At 54.8% G+C, this 16,222-nt stretch overlaps 1 protein-coding gene across 6 annotated transcripts in view; it reads right to left on the bottom strand.

Moving 5' to 3' along the window:
* Positions 1-3,159: 3,159 nt before the first annotated feature.
* Positions 3,160-16,222, bottom strand: part of ZNF648 (zinc finger protein 648) — a 46,077-nt gene continuing 33,014 nt past the window's right edge. For 2 of the 6 annotated variants that reach the window (XM_068416904.1, XM_068416911.1), the window contains one exon: positions 8,341-8,988. The gene's annotated coding sequence lies outside the window, so the exon portion shown is untranslated. Of the gene's footprint in view, positions 5,189-5,692; positions 7,233-8,340; positions 8,989-16,222 lie in introns of those variants that run through there. The other 4 variants (XM_068416907.1, XM_068416909.1, XM_068416905.1 and 1 more) reach the window with 4 other exon arrangements.

Here is a 16,222-nt window from a genome sequence, read left to right as displayed (position 1 = left end):
AACTGAACTTACCCCAGCAGGTCGATTTTTTTGTTACATACTGTACTTCAGCCTGTTTTCTCAAGCCTTACAAAAGTGAGCGTGTCGTCACTCTGTTGTTTGCCTGTCCCTTCCCTCGGTAACACGCTGAACTGGCTGATTGTGGGTAGGTCTGGCAAAGACGTTAATTCCTCCCCAATATTCAGGTCTTTCTGGCTGCAGGAAAATAGATGCCAGTGCTGGAGGCCTGGCTGATCTCTTACAGCGAGAGAAAGGCTCGTTGGGTCCCTGGTTTCCCAAAAACTCCCAGCTGGTGGTGACCCCATCAGCTGGAGCACTGGGCAGCTGGGGAGGTGTCCTGGAAGGGGAAGGGGAGCGATCTGGGATGCCCCGGGCAGGACAGGGGTGGGCGATGGATTTAATTAATAAGAAAAGCTTTTTCCCCTCCCCAAGGCTGGATTAGGGAAGAGTTCGTCAGCCAGACGCAAAACTTGGTTAATCCTTCGTGCCGGGGTGAAGAGGGCTGTGCTGAGAGCCCAGGGGTGTGTGCAGGACGAGGCTGCCCTGACTCCAGGCATCTCTTCCCCTCCCAGCCTGGCAGTAGGAACAGCCTGGAGAGACCCTCTGCTGCATGGGGATGAGGACGAGCTAAAGGCTGAGGTCTCTGCACCCTGCCTCATCCATCCCAGGTTTCTGCCTTTCTTCTTTTGACCCAGTTCGCAGTGGCCTGCTTTGCCCAACCTGCTTCATAATCCTAAGTAATGGGAGGCAGATGCCTAAACATCTCGTGAGGAGCTGGACCTTAATCCCTACCCACAGCGCTGGTGCTCTGGATCCCTGTAAGCCATCTCACGTCTGCAAGGACTGAGCCTCCCATGCATCACCCTCCCCTATGCAGGGCAAAATGTGCCCTGAGGAGTGCTGGGTGGTGGGGAACAGGGTTTTGTGGTCATCAGGGCTGGGATATACAGCAGCCACTTATGGGTCTTCACCCAGAGGAGGCTTCGGAGAGCTGGACGGGACAGAAGAGCTGCAGGAGGAGTGCGAGGGGTGTGCCATGCAGCCACCCACCTAGGGAAGAGGAGGTGGGGTGGGGAGGAAGGGCTAAAAACAAGGCAGGGGCAGCATGCTGTCTGCCATGTGGTGTCTGAGATGCTGGTGGGATGCTCTGTGTGGGCAGTGACCTGCAGATGGACTGTCAGGATGGGGAAGGGACACACGGCTCTGCCTGGTCCTGATGGCTCTGCTGGGCAGCTCTGGAGCCCTTCCAGCTGCTGGGGTGGGGCATAGCCTCAGTGTCCTAATAATTGGTGGCCTAATAACATCTACATCCCACCTCGGTGGGGGTTTTGTGCTCCGCAGGGCTCCCGTTCAGCCCTGCTCTCCTGCGGGCTGCCTCCATCCCCAACCCAGACCCAGCATCGCTGCCTCGGGCAGCTCTGGGGGGGCTGCAGGGCCGGCAGCTCTCCTCCCCCAGGTACCCCTCACCCCTTCATTTCAACACACCCCTTCACCTCCGGCTTGTTTGCACAGCTCAAAATGTTCCGAGCGTTATCAGTGTTTGCACTTTTGCCACTGTTTGTGCTAGTTGCACTTTAAAGGCAATAAAATCAAGCTTTGTTTGCTTATAAGGAAGCTGTATTTTTTTTTTCCTGCATTAGACAAACCAGCGCCCGCCCTAAAACATGGCACCAACCACCCCTGTAAGCCCAGGGCCTCCTTGGGCTCCTGGGGATGATATACCTGGAGGAAAAGGGGCTTTCTGTGTGCAAACACACTGGGTTCATGCTGAGCATCCCCCCCCGCCTCCCAGCTCTGCCTGCCAGGCTTTACACTTCACAGGGGGGCTGAAGACAGCATCCCCCCACTTCCACCTTTCAGCTGGTCCCCTGCAGTCGGTGCCGCAGTATCCCGGGTCACACAGCCCCGGCAGACCCTTTTCTGAGTGAACTGACGTTACCCCCGGCAAAGCCGCTTCGCCCTGACTAAGTCCCGGGGCTTACGGGAGCCGGGTGCCGCTGATGACACGGGGTGATGCAGGTCCCACCGGTGCGGGGAGGTGACCTCACGTGTGCCCAGCCGCCCCACTGCCGTCCCCGCATGCCGACATCACCTCCCGTGTACTGGCTCCGACACGCTGTCCCTGTCCGGCGGGTTAAACATTGACGGGCTGGGGCCGGCGCAAGGCCAGAGGCGTCTCAGGAGTGGCTCGGGGAAGGATGCTATTGCTGGAGAAAGCCAGGCTAAGAAAGTGTCCTCCACTGTGCTGCTCCGTGAGCCCCTCCCATCTGGCTGTTCCTCCATCCCCGCTCACGGACAGCCTTCCTCCAGCACCCTCCTCGGCTCCCCAGCTGCTTTCTCCACCTCTCGGTCTGGTTGAGCTGGGGCTTGCAGAGCTGCCCAGCGCATCGCTCCATGGGCAGCGTATTTCACGCACCGGTTAAGGCTGACCTGGCCAAGGAGATGCTGCTGGGGTGCGTGCAAAGTGTGCTAAGCCTCTCGGGGTGATGCCAGCTCCACCGCTGGCCCCACCTGGAGCCCTTGGTACCACCCCAGCATCCTCGTGATGGGCAGAGCCCATTGCAAACCCTGCTCTGTGCAGCCTCCCCGGGGCTCAGTGGCTGGAGGGCAGCTGCCTGTTTTTCCTGGAAGGGCAACACTTCTTGCAACCAATACCTCGATTAACGTAAGGGATTTTCTCACGGTGCTTCTCGAGAGAGCAGCCACAATGGCTCAGCACCAGGAACACGGTGTAAACAAGGTGCCTGCTGGCCCTCTGCTGTGCCAGGGCCACTGAGCGAGGGACAACCCTCCCTTTCCTGCAGCAGTCGTGCATTTGTGCTCGATGCCCAGTTTCGTACCCCCCCCAGGGCAGAACTGGGGTGTTTTCCACCCCTGCTGCCCAGAGAGGAGTGAGTGCTGCTGGCATGGCCATGCAGGGAGCCACAGGAAGGTGACTGCTGGCCCATCACGCTTTGGCCCTACGGCTGGTTTTGCCTGGCCTTTCATTTACTTTTTTTTTGGTGGCTGCTGGTGTTACCTATGAATAAAGCAAACAGCGTGACTGAGTCAGCTTTAAATCTGTGTGCTGTGTGTACTCGCTGTAGCCCTCTTACAGCTCTCAGCTCCCCTCCCTCCCCCAGGACAAACCAGAGCACAGCAGGCCTTGGGATTCTCCTAATTACATGGTAGTATTTTTTTTTCACATCACATTTTTTAACGCAATTTAAAACACATGACCTAAAGACACAGCTCAGAGCCCCATGTCTTTCTGCCTCCAAGCATGTCGCTTGGGGTTAGAAACTGAGCAGCGAGCCCGACGGGACCACTGCCACCAGGCTCACGCTGGATCCCCTAGCACCTTCACTTGGGACGGGTATAAAAGACGGACCCATTTTCGGGGTATGTCGGGAGCTGCCGGGGTCCGTCCTGCAGCGCTGGGCAGAGCAGAGCAAATCCCTGCTCATCCCAGACGGAGCAGCCGTCCGCAGCATCTGTCAAAACGCAGGTACCTCCTGGGGAATGGCCGTATTTCATCCCTGGATCTGGAGCTGTTTATGAAATTACCGGGGCTAGATAAATGGTGATTTTTGTTTCAGCAGACACACTGTGTGCCGGGCACCTCGCAGGAGATAAATCTCTGACCTGGTAATTGTATTTCTCCTCCCTCCCTGGCTTCAAATAAACGGGTTTAAACTGGTCCCAGCTCTCTGAAGAGGTGATGGTGAGAGATGGGAACAAAGGATAGGGAAAGGGGAGCAGAAGCTCTCCCAGTCCAGTGTTTGGAAGGTCCTGAGGGCCTCCTGAGCAGTTTCACCACAAACCCCGGCGCCTCCAAGATGCTGCAAGGGATTGCGTCCACTCACGCTCTTCCCTCCTTCCCACCTCCACGACAGCCCACCAGCGAGAGGGTCTGCTGAGGTTGAGGAGGTGGGGCTGGTGAAACCTCTCACCAGCTCTTGCTGCTCTTCTGCAAACATCTTTTGGGCACCAGCAACAGCAGTCATGCTGTAGCTTTTCCACCTGTAGCTTTCTTGCTTTGTTTGATTTTACCAGGTCTGGTTTTACCGGACATTTTTGCCTGTTATGTGGCCCAGTAGTCGGAGTAGCTCGTTTGGGAGGATGCTTGATCCATACACAGATCCCCACAGATGGTATAAAAGCAGGGGATAAGGGGACTTGGGGTGTGTAAGTGAGAGAGAAGTGGGGGGATTTGATTTAGACTCATGCTGTGGTGCCAGATTTTACGACCTGCTCAATACAGGCTTGCAGGCTTTTACAATTGAGGGTGTCTTGCCTGCAGGCCAAGAGCCCTTTTGAGCTTTGCTTTCATGAGTGAAGAACCCATCAGGAAACCACAATGCAAAGCCATACATACACCTGCCTAGAGTAGGGGCTTTTTTTTTACACAGATTCGTGTTTTCCTGCCTGCCTGAACACTTGGCAATAGACTGTTTGATCCATGGGTGGTTTTGTCCATAAAAAAGCAAACTGGACATGTTTGCAGAGGTTCCTTGAAGAAGCATGAGGTCAAGGACAACAGGTGCCTGCCTTGGTGCTGGCTCGGTTTGGCCATGCTGGTTAACTTCTCAAATTATGAAAGTTTTGGAGAGCACTTCTCTTAAAAAAAAAAAAAATTTCATACATCACAGAATCACAGAATCAACCAGGTTGGAAGAGACCTCAGGGATCATCGAGTCCAACCGTTGCCCTGGCACCACCCTGTCAACTAGACCATGGCACTAAGTGCCATGTCCAGTCTTTTCTTAAACACCTCCAGAGATGGTGACTCCACCATCTCCCTGGGCAGCCCCTTCCAATGTCTAATAACCCTTTCTGAAAAGAAAGGCTTCCTAATGTCCATCAGTGTCTTTTACATAGCAGTCAATGGACTTGAGCATCAGTTTCCAGCTGAGAAAGGCCGTCAGGGTGGGTCTGGGCTCCCTCTTCCTCCACATCACAAAAATGATTCGAATTCTTCTCATCTAATAGCCAGTCTTGCCTTGCGTTGGCTGAAGAGCAGATGCAGCTCTGGCACACAGGCAGAAAAGCACGAAATGAGCAACTTTGTCTTCTGCTTCTCCCATCCACACCATTCCTCGGTGCTTGCGAGTGCGTGGTGTAATCATCCTCCATTTGTTTTCACGGCTTCAGTTCCAGAATAGATGGGAACAGAAGCTACAGTAAACTCTGCTTCTGCTGCCAGGAGCTGCGAGAAAAATGGGGACAAGTAGGGTGCAGTTACTACTCTGTCCGCTTGAGCTTTCTCTGTTAAGATATACCCCAAATCAAGCATAACAGGTGTCAAATGGCAAAGGTGCCCTTAGATAAACTCTTTTATCGGTTTTCTCTGCAGAAAACACCTACAGAGATTTGCTAGGATCTGAATATCCATGAGCTCAGCCTGCTTCTCGGGCTGATCTACTTCACCAGCTAAAATATATCACCCTTCCCGACCTCCCATCAGCTGGAGAAGAGGCTGGGTGGAAAGCAAGCGATATTTGCCCTTACACAGAGAACAAGACCCCCCAAACAGCCTGGGAACACTGGCGAGGCTGGCAGGCACCAACCCCATTCCCCCAAAACATCAACTGGGATGGCACAATGTGCAGGAGCACAAAGTAGAAGATTTCTTGCATGGAAAAGAAAAAAAAACAAACCAACACTTCTTGCACCAGCAATTGGAAAATTATTGAAGAAAAAAAATGCTTACTTTTTTCTTTTTAGGTGATTTATGTAGTGATGGAGCATGTTGCTGCGACCCAGGCACCGAGGACATGGTGCAAATAATGCCAGAGCAGAAGGCAGAGGGTCCCTCCACTCTTACCTTCACACATCGCTGGTTTATGCCCCGCTCCCTCTCCCCGGGTACCGCCGTGCTGCTGCGGACTGGCTCTTTGGGCTGACTATCCATCACCTTCCCACCGGGCCAAGGACAGCGCAGGGGCTTCGCTCGTCCTCCCACCCTGCTCATGCAACCTGCCCGGCACAGCCGCCTTGTTCAGGCAGGCTTGGCACGCCGAAAGCGAGCTGTTTGCAAACAAACACAGCCAATTTCCTCATGTCCCGGTGATTTATCTGCAGAAGGAAAAGCTAAGCTCAGCCTTGACGTCCTGATTTTATTCTACTCGGTTTTCCAGCCAGGCGAGCCAGGGCCCGAGGAGTTCAATGAGTGCGGCCAAGGTCAGACCACAAATCAGGGCTCAGTCAGCCCGGGTGCGCGGGAGCCTCCCGGCCAGAGGCTCCTGCAAGTGATTTATCTTTTGCCTGTTGTTTCCTTATTTTTAGTGCTTATGGTGGAGTCCGTCATTACTTCCAAAGAGCTTATTTGGGACTCCCTGTCCCCATGCTGGAGGGTCGATCGTGGCCTTGCAGGGTGGGCTGGTTCCTGCCGTGCACCATGTAGCGGGGCTGGAGGATGCCCAGGGTCTCCAAGCAATGGCGGTGCCTTTGCTGTTCCCACTGCCATCCATAAGCAGCCAGACACTGAGGAACGAGCTGGTTTTTCCTTTGCATTGCCCACAGCAAAAGTCCCCAGTGTCACTGCAGAGCCAGCTTTTGGCTCTGCCAGACCACTCTGGGAGCAGCCACAGCTCTGGTGTTTCAATCCTCCCGCTTGTTCATTGGGATGGTGGGGTGGGGTGGGGTGGGATGGCTGGTGACGGGCTCATGGGTTTTTCTCCCCTCTAGCAGCAAGCACCAGGTCAGGCTGGTGCCATGGTGCACAGGCTGGACACAGGAGCACAGCGCTGCAAGGAGGTGAGCAGCCAAAAGCCCAAGGGGGTAGAAAGAAGGTCCATATGCTTGTGGGACCAGGGTCCTTGCCTTGGCCATTGCACAGCCTGAGCCTTCAGGAAATTCATTTTGCCCACCCTTGCCTCCAGGCAAGTTTCTCTTCAAAAGTTTCATCTTTGGGACAGGGGCTGCCCAGCACAGGTACAGCTCCGACCATGCACTGACACCTAACAACGGGCAGCAGCAGTTTGTAACGCTGCGTTGCCAAAGCACAGCTCCACCACAGCCCTTGCGTGGGAACACCGGTTATTTTAGTTCATCTGAACCTGCAGCGTGGTTGCACAGCCGAGATCGGCTGCAGTTAAAGAGATCGTGGTGGAGAGGCTCAATTTCTTAACACACTTCTATATTCATCGTCCTTAAGTCCAGCTAACCAGGAGTTTTGTGTGCGCACCCTCGGAGACATCCTCCAGACTCAAGGAAGATGGTCGTGAAGATGGTGTCTTGAAAAGCAAGACCTGCACAAAGCAGATTGACATTTAGCTGGGTGTTGGTCTGTACCAGGTGCTGCTCGCTGTGACTGAACTGGCATCAGCAGGGAATTATTCTCCAGGTCCATACAAATACCCCGAAGCTGGGTCTGGATGAGCAGAGGGGTTGCCTTGCTCCCTCCATGGGCAGAGAGGCGGGCACCTGGTGTCAGCAGGGTGGCTGGGGACACCGGCTGTGTGACAGCCGTGGGGCTGACACCGGCGCTGGACTTTGGCCAGCTGCGGGAAGGTGTTTACTGCTGCCACAAAACCAGCAGCTAAACAGCCAGCTGCCCTTGGAGCCAGCACCCCTACTGCCCCCCGGGCTGCTGGGGGGGGACAGGGACCCCGATGAGCAGAGCCTGCAGCAGGAGAGGTGGCATTGGGGAGGTTGGCAGGGCCCTGGGGTGCCCTCAGGGTGCTGGGGCAGGGAGCTGGGGTATGCACGGGGGGCTTTACACCTGCTCACGCAAACCCAGGGCATGTGGAAAAGCTTGTCTTGGATCTTGAATGTGGCTTTCCTTGTGGTACGTGCTCTGGGGTGGCACTGAAGGGTAAGCAGAGCGCCCGCCTCGCTGGATGAGCAGAAAGCCCGGTGGTGCAGGTATCTCGTAGGGACAGCAGCCTGGGCTGTGACAAATGGCATCCCCCAGTCACTGACCCCACAGGGTCCAGCCCCAAGGACAACCAAAATGTCATAAGGCAGTTTAAAGCTTTCTTTTTCCAGCTCCCAGGCTTGCAGGGACTGACGGCCGTGTGAACTGCCCCCTCTTCAGGCAGAAGGGTTGAAGACCTTCTCCCTGGCCCCAATCCCCCAAACCACATTTCAGTACACTACACCATTTGAGGTGGGGTTGCCATTTGTGGTGCCACACACTGCCCTGCAGCGAGGAGCCGCCAAGGCCCCCTGGAAGCGCTGGTACCCATGGGTGATGCTCAGTGGGACCAGCGCCGCTTCATCCAGGGTTACACTGACCTACAGGAGCCAGGGCTGCAGCCCTTAAAGTTGTAACGATTCTGCAGCCCTGTAAATATGAGCAGTGCACCCTATAAATATGACCGGTGGGAAACTGTAACTGCAGTAACAGTCATCTAATTCAGTTAAATATAATGATTATAATCCAGCAGATTAGCTGAGCACAGACAGGGAGTCATAGGGACCCCAGGAAGAGTGTCTGCCCGGTGCTGGGTGCACAGCGGGCGAGGAGGAACACCAGCCAGCTCTTTGCTGGTGCGAAAACACACCGAGGATGAACAGTTTTGCAGTGGTGAAGATGGCATATGGCCATGCAACGGTCCAGCTCCCAGAGAGGTGCACAAGGAATTTGCTCTGCGTCCTTTGGGCATGGAGTCAGCTCCCATGTCATCCTGGTGGGTCCGTCTCCCCGTTGGCCAAGGAGGAGCAGGGAACAACATCCCGGGAAGGTCACTGCAGCAAGGCAGAGGGATGGAGATGGGGGAAGCTGCTTGGCTGGCTTCCGAGTTGCTTCACAAGAGAACTGGGATGGAGATGAGAAGCTGGTGCAATGAAGGTGTAGTGGATACCATGCGCACCTTTGATGCCCCCTTGCTTCCAGTTCGTGGAGGCAAACGGTCTGGCAGACGCTGACGGGATCCCCCTCTGCCTATCAGCTTCTCCCGATCCTGCTTCGCCCATAAATCAGACTTGAAGTCACAGCTGTGCACAGCAGTTTCCAGGCCAATGGGGCAGAACTGACGTCCTTATTCCGACCTTCCTTTGTGCCTGCATTGGAAGGAAAGAAATGTGTGTGGCTCCTTTCCCCGTATGCACTGGGCAGGGAGGGTGTGCAATGCCGCAGGACGGTGCTGGCCTCAGCAATAACCCTTAAAAGCCTGAGCAAACTGGAGACCCTTCGGAGCAGGCACCCAGGGCTGAACACAGGCAGAACTGCTCCTGTTGCTCATTCCTTGCTTTACGCCTTGGATCTGAACAGATCTCAAAGCTCTTGGCACCACCTCTGAAGAGCCACAAAGACCCAGCCCTGGAAGAGGGCTGCAGCTAGAAAAGCAGATGCTGTATCACTCCTCTGTGCTGGAGGACGGCTGGGAAGAGGAGGCCCAGGAAATGAGGGTGTATTTCATGTTGACTTTGCTATTTGGTGCGATGCCAGAGTATTTGGCAGTGGGGGAGGAGGGGAAGATTATCTTTGCTACAAAGAAAACTGAGTCGCTCCACCAGAGAAATCTCCTCTGAGATTTAAAAATCGATGGGACGGTCACCCTTGATGCTCCGGACCGGCATGGCGTGCCTTGCTGCAAGGTCACTGCTCAAATCACCAGCAGCAGGGGGAACTACCATAACCCTGGGGCCGTGCTGCAGCTAACTCCCTCCTGAGCATGTTTTCCCTCCCATAACCCTGGTGCATAGCTGGGTTCCCCCGCCTTTGCCCACTCCCCGCCAGCCCTTCCCTTCCTCCCAGCATAAGAGGCTGAGCTGGAGCCCAGCCAGCCCCTACCCTGCCTGCCTCATGGACACAGGGCTGCCCTGCAGGGAGAGACCCTCGTCCCACTGCTAAGCCCATCTGTATCCCTAACCCAAACCTGAGTCAGGGAGGCCATGAAACGCCCCCCCTCTCTTTTCTTTGGACTTGGACAAAACCAGCCCGGTTCCTACCACCACAGCTCTTGCAACATCGATATGAAATCCAGCTCTCGAGCTGTTTGGCTGCTGTTTTCTAGAGCGAGCTGTAGCCCATGTCTGTATCCTATACCATGATACCATATAGGATATCCTATATGCATATACATCCTACATATGCACCCTACTTCTCACTGAAGCCTGAGTATGAGCGTGCAGGTGTCCAGAAGGACCAGTTTGCCCAGTGAATACCATAAACAGCCCAGGGGCATCCAGCACCTGCCCTCTCCCTGGCTCTGCACCCATGGGTGAACAGAGCAGCGAGTTTGCTGGATGAACCTCTGTCCTGCCTACGACCAAGTCTACCAGAGGACTGTCTCTGTCCTTCACCCAGCCATCCTCCGAGCTCTCCTCTCCAACCTGTCCTCGCTGGCGGGGCCCTGGCTGCTCTTGCAGGGATTGTGTCCAGGGGTGTAATTCAGAAGGGCTGTAAGGGTTAAAGCCTGGGGCTTCGAAACTTCCAGCACTCCTCCTCTGGCTGTGGGCTGGAGGTGTGCAGGGCCAGGAAGCCATGGCGGTGCTTGTTACCCGTGCAAGGTGTGTGCTTTTCAGGCCACACACTGTGTGTCCTGGTACAATTCCGGGCAGTTGATGAGGAGGGCAGATGCTGAGAAACAGAAGAGGGGAGCAGGGCAAAGGAGATAAAAGACCACAAAGGAATTTCGAGAAACAACACCCGTTCATCTGTAACACAGCCCTCGCCAGCTCCAGCGTGGTCCCTGCCCAGCTCTGGCAGCCTGTGCGGGAGAGCTGCCATGGGCCGTCCCGGTGCCTCCAGGCCCGGGCTTTCCTCGCCCTACGCAAACAGTTTGTGCAAGAAGCCCTGGGCTCGGCCTCTCCCCGGGGTGGAGCAGCACCAGCACCAGCACGCATGGGGACAGGCGGCCCTCGCCAGCCTCTCCCTGCCACCCCCGCGGACTGGCACAGCTCAGCCTGCCTTTCACCTCCTGCTTTCCACCCTTTGCAACAAGGCCACTGCCTTAAGTCCTCAACTTGCTGAGATCCCGTAAGGATTTGGTTGCATTAAGCCACTACGCACCTTCCTGGGCTGCAGCAGGACGCAAACCAGCAGGGACCACTGCCCTCGATGCAGCAGGGCTCCTCCGGCTCTGCGGAAGAGCAACCGTGAGCGGGCCTCCGCCTCTCGTCGGGCACCGCCGCAGCTCAGCACAATGGGACACATTATCACAGAATCGGTTTAGTTGGGAAGGACCTTTAAGAGCATCGAGTCCAACCGTTAACCCAGCACTGCCAAGGCCACCACTAACCCATGTCCCTCAGCACCACATCTACACGGCTTTTAAATCCCTCCAGGGATGGTGACCCCACCACTGCCCTGGGCAGCCTGTTCCAATGCTTGACAGTCCTTTTGGGGAAGAAATTTTTCCTGATATCCAGTCTAAATCCTACCTGTCCTGCCGGTCCTGGCTCCAAACACCCACCCTTTACATCGGGGATGGGCATTGGACATCCCTGATACCTCTGCACTCACACCTTGGCAAGCTCATCCTGAGGTGCTGCCCCACAAACATGCCAGAAAAGCCCAAAAGGTGTTTAATTATTATTTTGCACCCAGTAATCATCAGCTCATGCTCTGGGGCAGATAAGTCCAGCAGACCTGCAAAAAGCCGGGAGGAGGCACAGGGACTGGCTGCTCCCCTGCAAGGCAGCTGACGTCCTTCAGCTAAACCCCCGAACCCCAGCGTGTTCGGTGTTATTGTCCCTGCCCCTTCCCCAGCTGCTCCTGGGGCAATTCTGGAGGGCAGCAGGCTGGAGACCAACCGACGGCCACTACCAGTCACCCCCCAGCACCCCGGGACCGCTGGATTTACACCAGCCCCCTGCTCTGCAAACACAGCAGCTGCTGCCAGCACGGTCAGAGACGAGGAAAAACAGCAAAGCAAAGAGGAGACGGGGGGAGAAAAACCCTCTGAGCAGGCAAGAAAGCCTGAACAGATCTGGTTGGAGGCAGGGAGGACGAAGCTTTCCTTTCTCCTTCGTCCCACCCCTAAAAAAAACCCGCCTGTGATTAAAAACAAGGCTTGAGCAGCAATGAAATCTGATTTTTTTTTGGGGGGGGGGTAGGCTGTGGTACTGGGAAAGGATGGGGGCTGCCTCCGAGCTCCGACCCACGCCTCCCGTCCAGCCCTGAATTAAAAAACAAGCGGCTCCAGAGGAAAAAGGGGAAGAGACGGAAAACATGCCGTTCCCTGCAACCCCACCAGCTCCTGCCCCTCACATCTCGGCGGCGGGGGCCCTGGGACTGCTGGCAGCGCGCGGATTGGCCAGGGGTGGGTGGGAAAGGGAGCCCAGTTGGGTGTTACTGGGCAGACTTGGGAGATTTTGGGGGGATGGAGGGAGGAGGGAGACGCACACACGCGCCTGCGTCGGGAGGGGAGCGTGCACAGGGCTTGTTTTGTGATGCTGGATTCCAGTTCGCCTCTGCCGGCGTGCTGGGACGCGGCGTCAGCTGCTTTCTGGCTCGCGCTGCTGTTTGGGAGACGGCGATAGAGGGGGGACGGGGATGGCAAGGGGGGGGTCTCTGGCTCTGGGTTGGTGCTGGGCTACGCGGTGCCCGCCTGAATGTCCCCATTGTGCTGCCAGGGAGGGAGCAAGAAGAGCTGCCATCGCCCCTCCGCACGCCTTGGCACCTCCTCGGCACCCTGCCAGGATGGGGGGACCCCAGGAATAGGGCAGGGGGCTATTTGGGGGAGGGAGGGAGGGGAAAATAGGAGGCGAAAAAGGAGGAAAAAGAAAAAAACAAACAAACAAACCAGGGTTTGGAAGTAGAAAATGTCACTGTGCAGAAAGGGGATTGAAAGGGAAGGGAAAAACACAGCCAGCCCCTTTGTCTGCTACGCTTGGGCATCAAAAGCGGCATTTTCCTCAGGGAACAGTAAAAAAATCCCCCTGCCACTGCCCCAAAATGCAGATTTCATCCCAAAAGTTGGGTTTGCACAGGTGGCTGGTCCTGCACAGGCCTAAACCGATGCCAGCAGGGAATGCATTGGGATGTGGGTACTTGTGACCCCAGATGCCACCACTGACCGGTCCCTGGGTGCCCTTGCTTCACCGCTGGACCTCTCCCCGTTTCCCAGCCCCAGCCACCCAAACTGCCCCCTCTCCCTCGCTGCCCGCAGGATGGGTGCCGGGCAGGGGCACCCTGGGCACCTACACCCATCCCAGCCACATGTGGGTGTAACTGAGCCCAAGAGCCTGGGTTCACTTGGACAACATCTCCTCCATCACCAGCACGGCCTGAGAAACTCCAGAGCTGTTCAGCGCTCCCACGCAGCCTGACAGCACAAAATTAAACCCAAAAGCAGGAGACAAAAACTTAAATGGCAGCAAGAAACGGGTTTTTTTTTTCCCCTTCCTTAAAATGTGTGTAACCCAATTGATTTCTTTAGGGCAGAGCCCAAGTGAAGAAGTAAAACCCTTTCCCAGCACACCGTGCTCCATCCTCCTGCACGAGGGTCTGGGGTACCTCTGGACAACGTCTGTGCTGCGCTGAAGGAAGGATGCAGGAGTCAAGGCTCGATGCATGGCACTGAGCGGGGCTTTTGCCCCCCAAAAAGTTACCTGAACCATCTTAGAAAATATAACATATTTTGTAGTAATGTTTTGAGGGCCCTGGCGCTGTGTCAAGGGGTAACATGGGCTGGTAGGACCCTCGTGTTGGCCTTCAATTGACAAGTTGTGGGGCTGGCACCCATTCAGCCTTTTTTATACCTTAATTTTGCTTGCTCATTAGCATGCAAACCAGGAAGTCCCCCACCCCATCCTGAGCAGAGGGAACATAAATAGGCCTGTGGGGCTGGCACCATGGAAGCAAGCAGGACTCGCGCCATGCGAACAACAGGGGAACCCATCCCGGTTCCAGTTTCCTGGTGCTTATTACGTGACTTTTGCATTAATTAATGGGCTTTGACATCAGGAGGAGCAGGCACTTGTTCATTAGAGTAGCACCTGCAGTTACAGCACTGGTGGGGAACACCACATGGGAAACGACGTGCCCACTTGGCCAGAGCCCAGCACATCACAGGCAAGCACACAGAGGGCAACTTCCTCCCCGGAGAGACTGACCAGGGCCCACCACATCCCCCTGAGAGGGTATCTCACCCTCCAAGGACTTCGCTTACCCATGCCACTGTCATAAACATGCAGAGCTGCTGCAGGTCCACCTTGGCCACCCGACAGAGTGAGGCACCTTCCCAGTGGCCATCAGAGAGGAGATGGGGCAGGTGACAGCAGCTTGGAGGCCAGCCTGGAAGATGCAGCTCTGGGCTCCTCTGAAAGCCAAGCAAGGCCCAAGACAAAAGCATTTGGAGAGCCACACTCATTAGAGAGTGAGGTGTTTTTCACTTGTGTGATGTGAGCTTCTATTCATGGTTCCTCATTAGCACTCAAATGACCTGTGGACATATCCCAACTCTTGGTGGGCAGTGTCTGCGCTCCTATCAGCTTGCAATCGTCCATTGGGCAGGTCACTCGAGGAAAGGAAAAAAACAAACCAAAAGCCCATGCAATTATAAACCAGGTCCTTCCTTGTGTTCAGCCTCAGCTTAGTGGACACTCTCCTAGGGTGACCCGAGACACTGACCTGGGCCTTCTGCCCTCTTCCCATTCACTCCAGTCTGGCCAAGGCCAATACAAAGAGATTTTAATTAAAACTTCTTTCCAAGCACAATGGTGGGCATTTTGTCTGTTAATTGCAGAACAGCCAGCCTCTCAGCGAATCGAATGACTGTCCAGTTGGCCAGTGTACCCTTTCCAAGCCAAGAGTTGGGAACATTAGCACTGAGCATAAGAACTGTCTTTTATAGTAAGGACACATACAAAACAAGAGGTGAGCAGTGTTCATCATCATTAGGAGGCAAAAATGAGAAGAACATTTTCTTCTGCTGGGTAGGGGTGGAAACTGGGCTCAGAGCCTGTCTCTGCCATGCTGAAAAACCAAGATGGGAGAAGGACAACCACATCGGACCCTCACACCTATCTCACCCTTGGAGCAACGAGGATGGTGGATTTGCTTTGCACTCATTCCACTCTAACTTTTTCTGGGAAAAAGATGATCAGATTTATACCCACTGTTCCAGTGGAGGTCTTGGTGGCTCTTGCCCTGAGGGTCTTAATGTCAATGGAGGGGCCTTGTCATGAGAGTCCCCTAGGGGTGCATCTGCCTTTTTCATGACAGTGTTCAGGCAGTGGCTCAGAGGTCCTGTGTGAGATCAGTGGATAGTCCAAAGCCTTTCTCTGTCACCTCCAGAAAATGTGAAGTCCTATCTTACCATATGTTATTGCTCCTCAAGCTCAAAGACTTTGTGTTTTATACTGCTGAGCTTCATATCGTTGTTGCTCCTATCTTCCAGGTCATCCAATTCTCTATTAAAAACACCTATAACCTCCTCTACACCATTGACATCCCCCAGCGGTGCCTCATCCACACACGTCAGCATTGCTCTTCTACTTTTTTGGGGTCATTCACAGAAACATGAAACAAGAAAGGCCTGGGAAGCTCCAGGGGAAACCTCCCCTTCTGCCTGATGCTTCCACTTGCAACACCAGCCGTGGCCACCTGATGTGTACTCAGGCCAGACCTACCTTCATCCTACTCTCCAGCCACATACAGATCATTTATTTCTTCAAAATCGATTGTAGATCTTGCAGCCTTCCCTGAAGGGTAACAATTTGCCTTCTCTGGTGCAGCCCAACCATCTGCAGCAAGGACAGGCATCCACCTGCACAGGAGGACAGGCTTTGGTGGGGCTGTCGGAGATGAAAGGAAACCTTCCAGCTATGGCATTTCTCTCTCTGAAAACAACCCAATGCACACACGTGGTAGACCTGGGCTGTGTTTGTTGACGCAGCACCCAGCTGCTACAGCGTGGAGCAGAGTGCAGAACACCCGCGCTGCCCTTGCCAGGAACATAACAGCCCAGCTCGCCATAACAGCCCACCTGGGCTGGACACCATCCACCTGCCAAAGCCACTTCCTTTGAGCCGTCCCCTCATTAGCCTGATTATAATTACCTGCCAACCTAATTGCACCCTTTCCTTAGGGAGAAGTAAGCTCGGAGATGCAGCTCCTACAGAGCGTCAGGGATTTGGCAGTGTGCTGGGAAGCTACTGGTAATTAGATATTTTTATAACCTATAGTGAGTGCCTTAAATCAAGAGAGGGGATCTAGGCATGCAAAAAGCTCTGGTGTGTATCTAAAGTGTGCTGCTCATGCTCCTCAATTAAACACCATCATTAGCACAATGCACTTGGCAGATGGGAAAACCCCAGCTTTGGCCTTCATGCTCTGCAAGGGCTG

The sequence above is a fragment of the Nyctibius grandis genome, chromosome 21, assembly GCF_013368605.1.
Source record: "Nyctibius grandis isolate bNycGra1 chromosome 21, bNycGra1.pri, whole genome shotgun sequence".
Taxonomy (NCBI): Eukaryota; Metazoa; Chordata; class Aves; order Nyctibiiformes; family Nyctibiidae; genus Nyctibius; species Nyctibius grandis.
The sequence above is the reverse complement of the archived record's forward strand: the minus strand, read 5'-3'. Positions and strand labels throughout refer to the sequence as shown.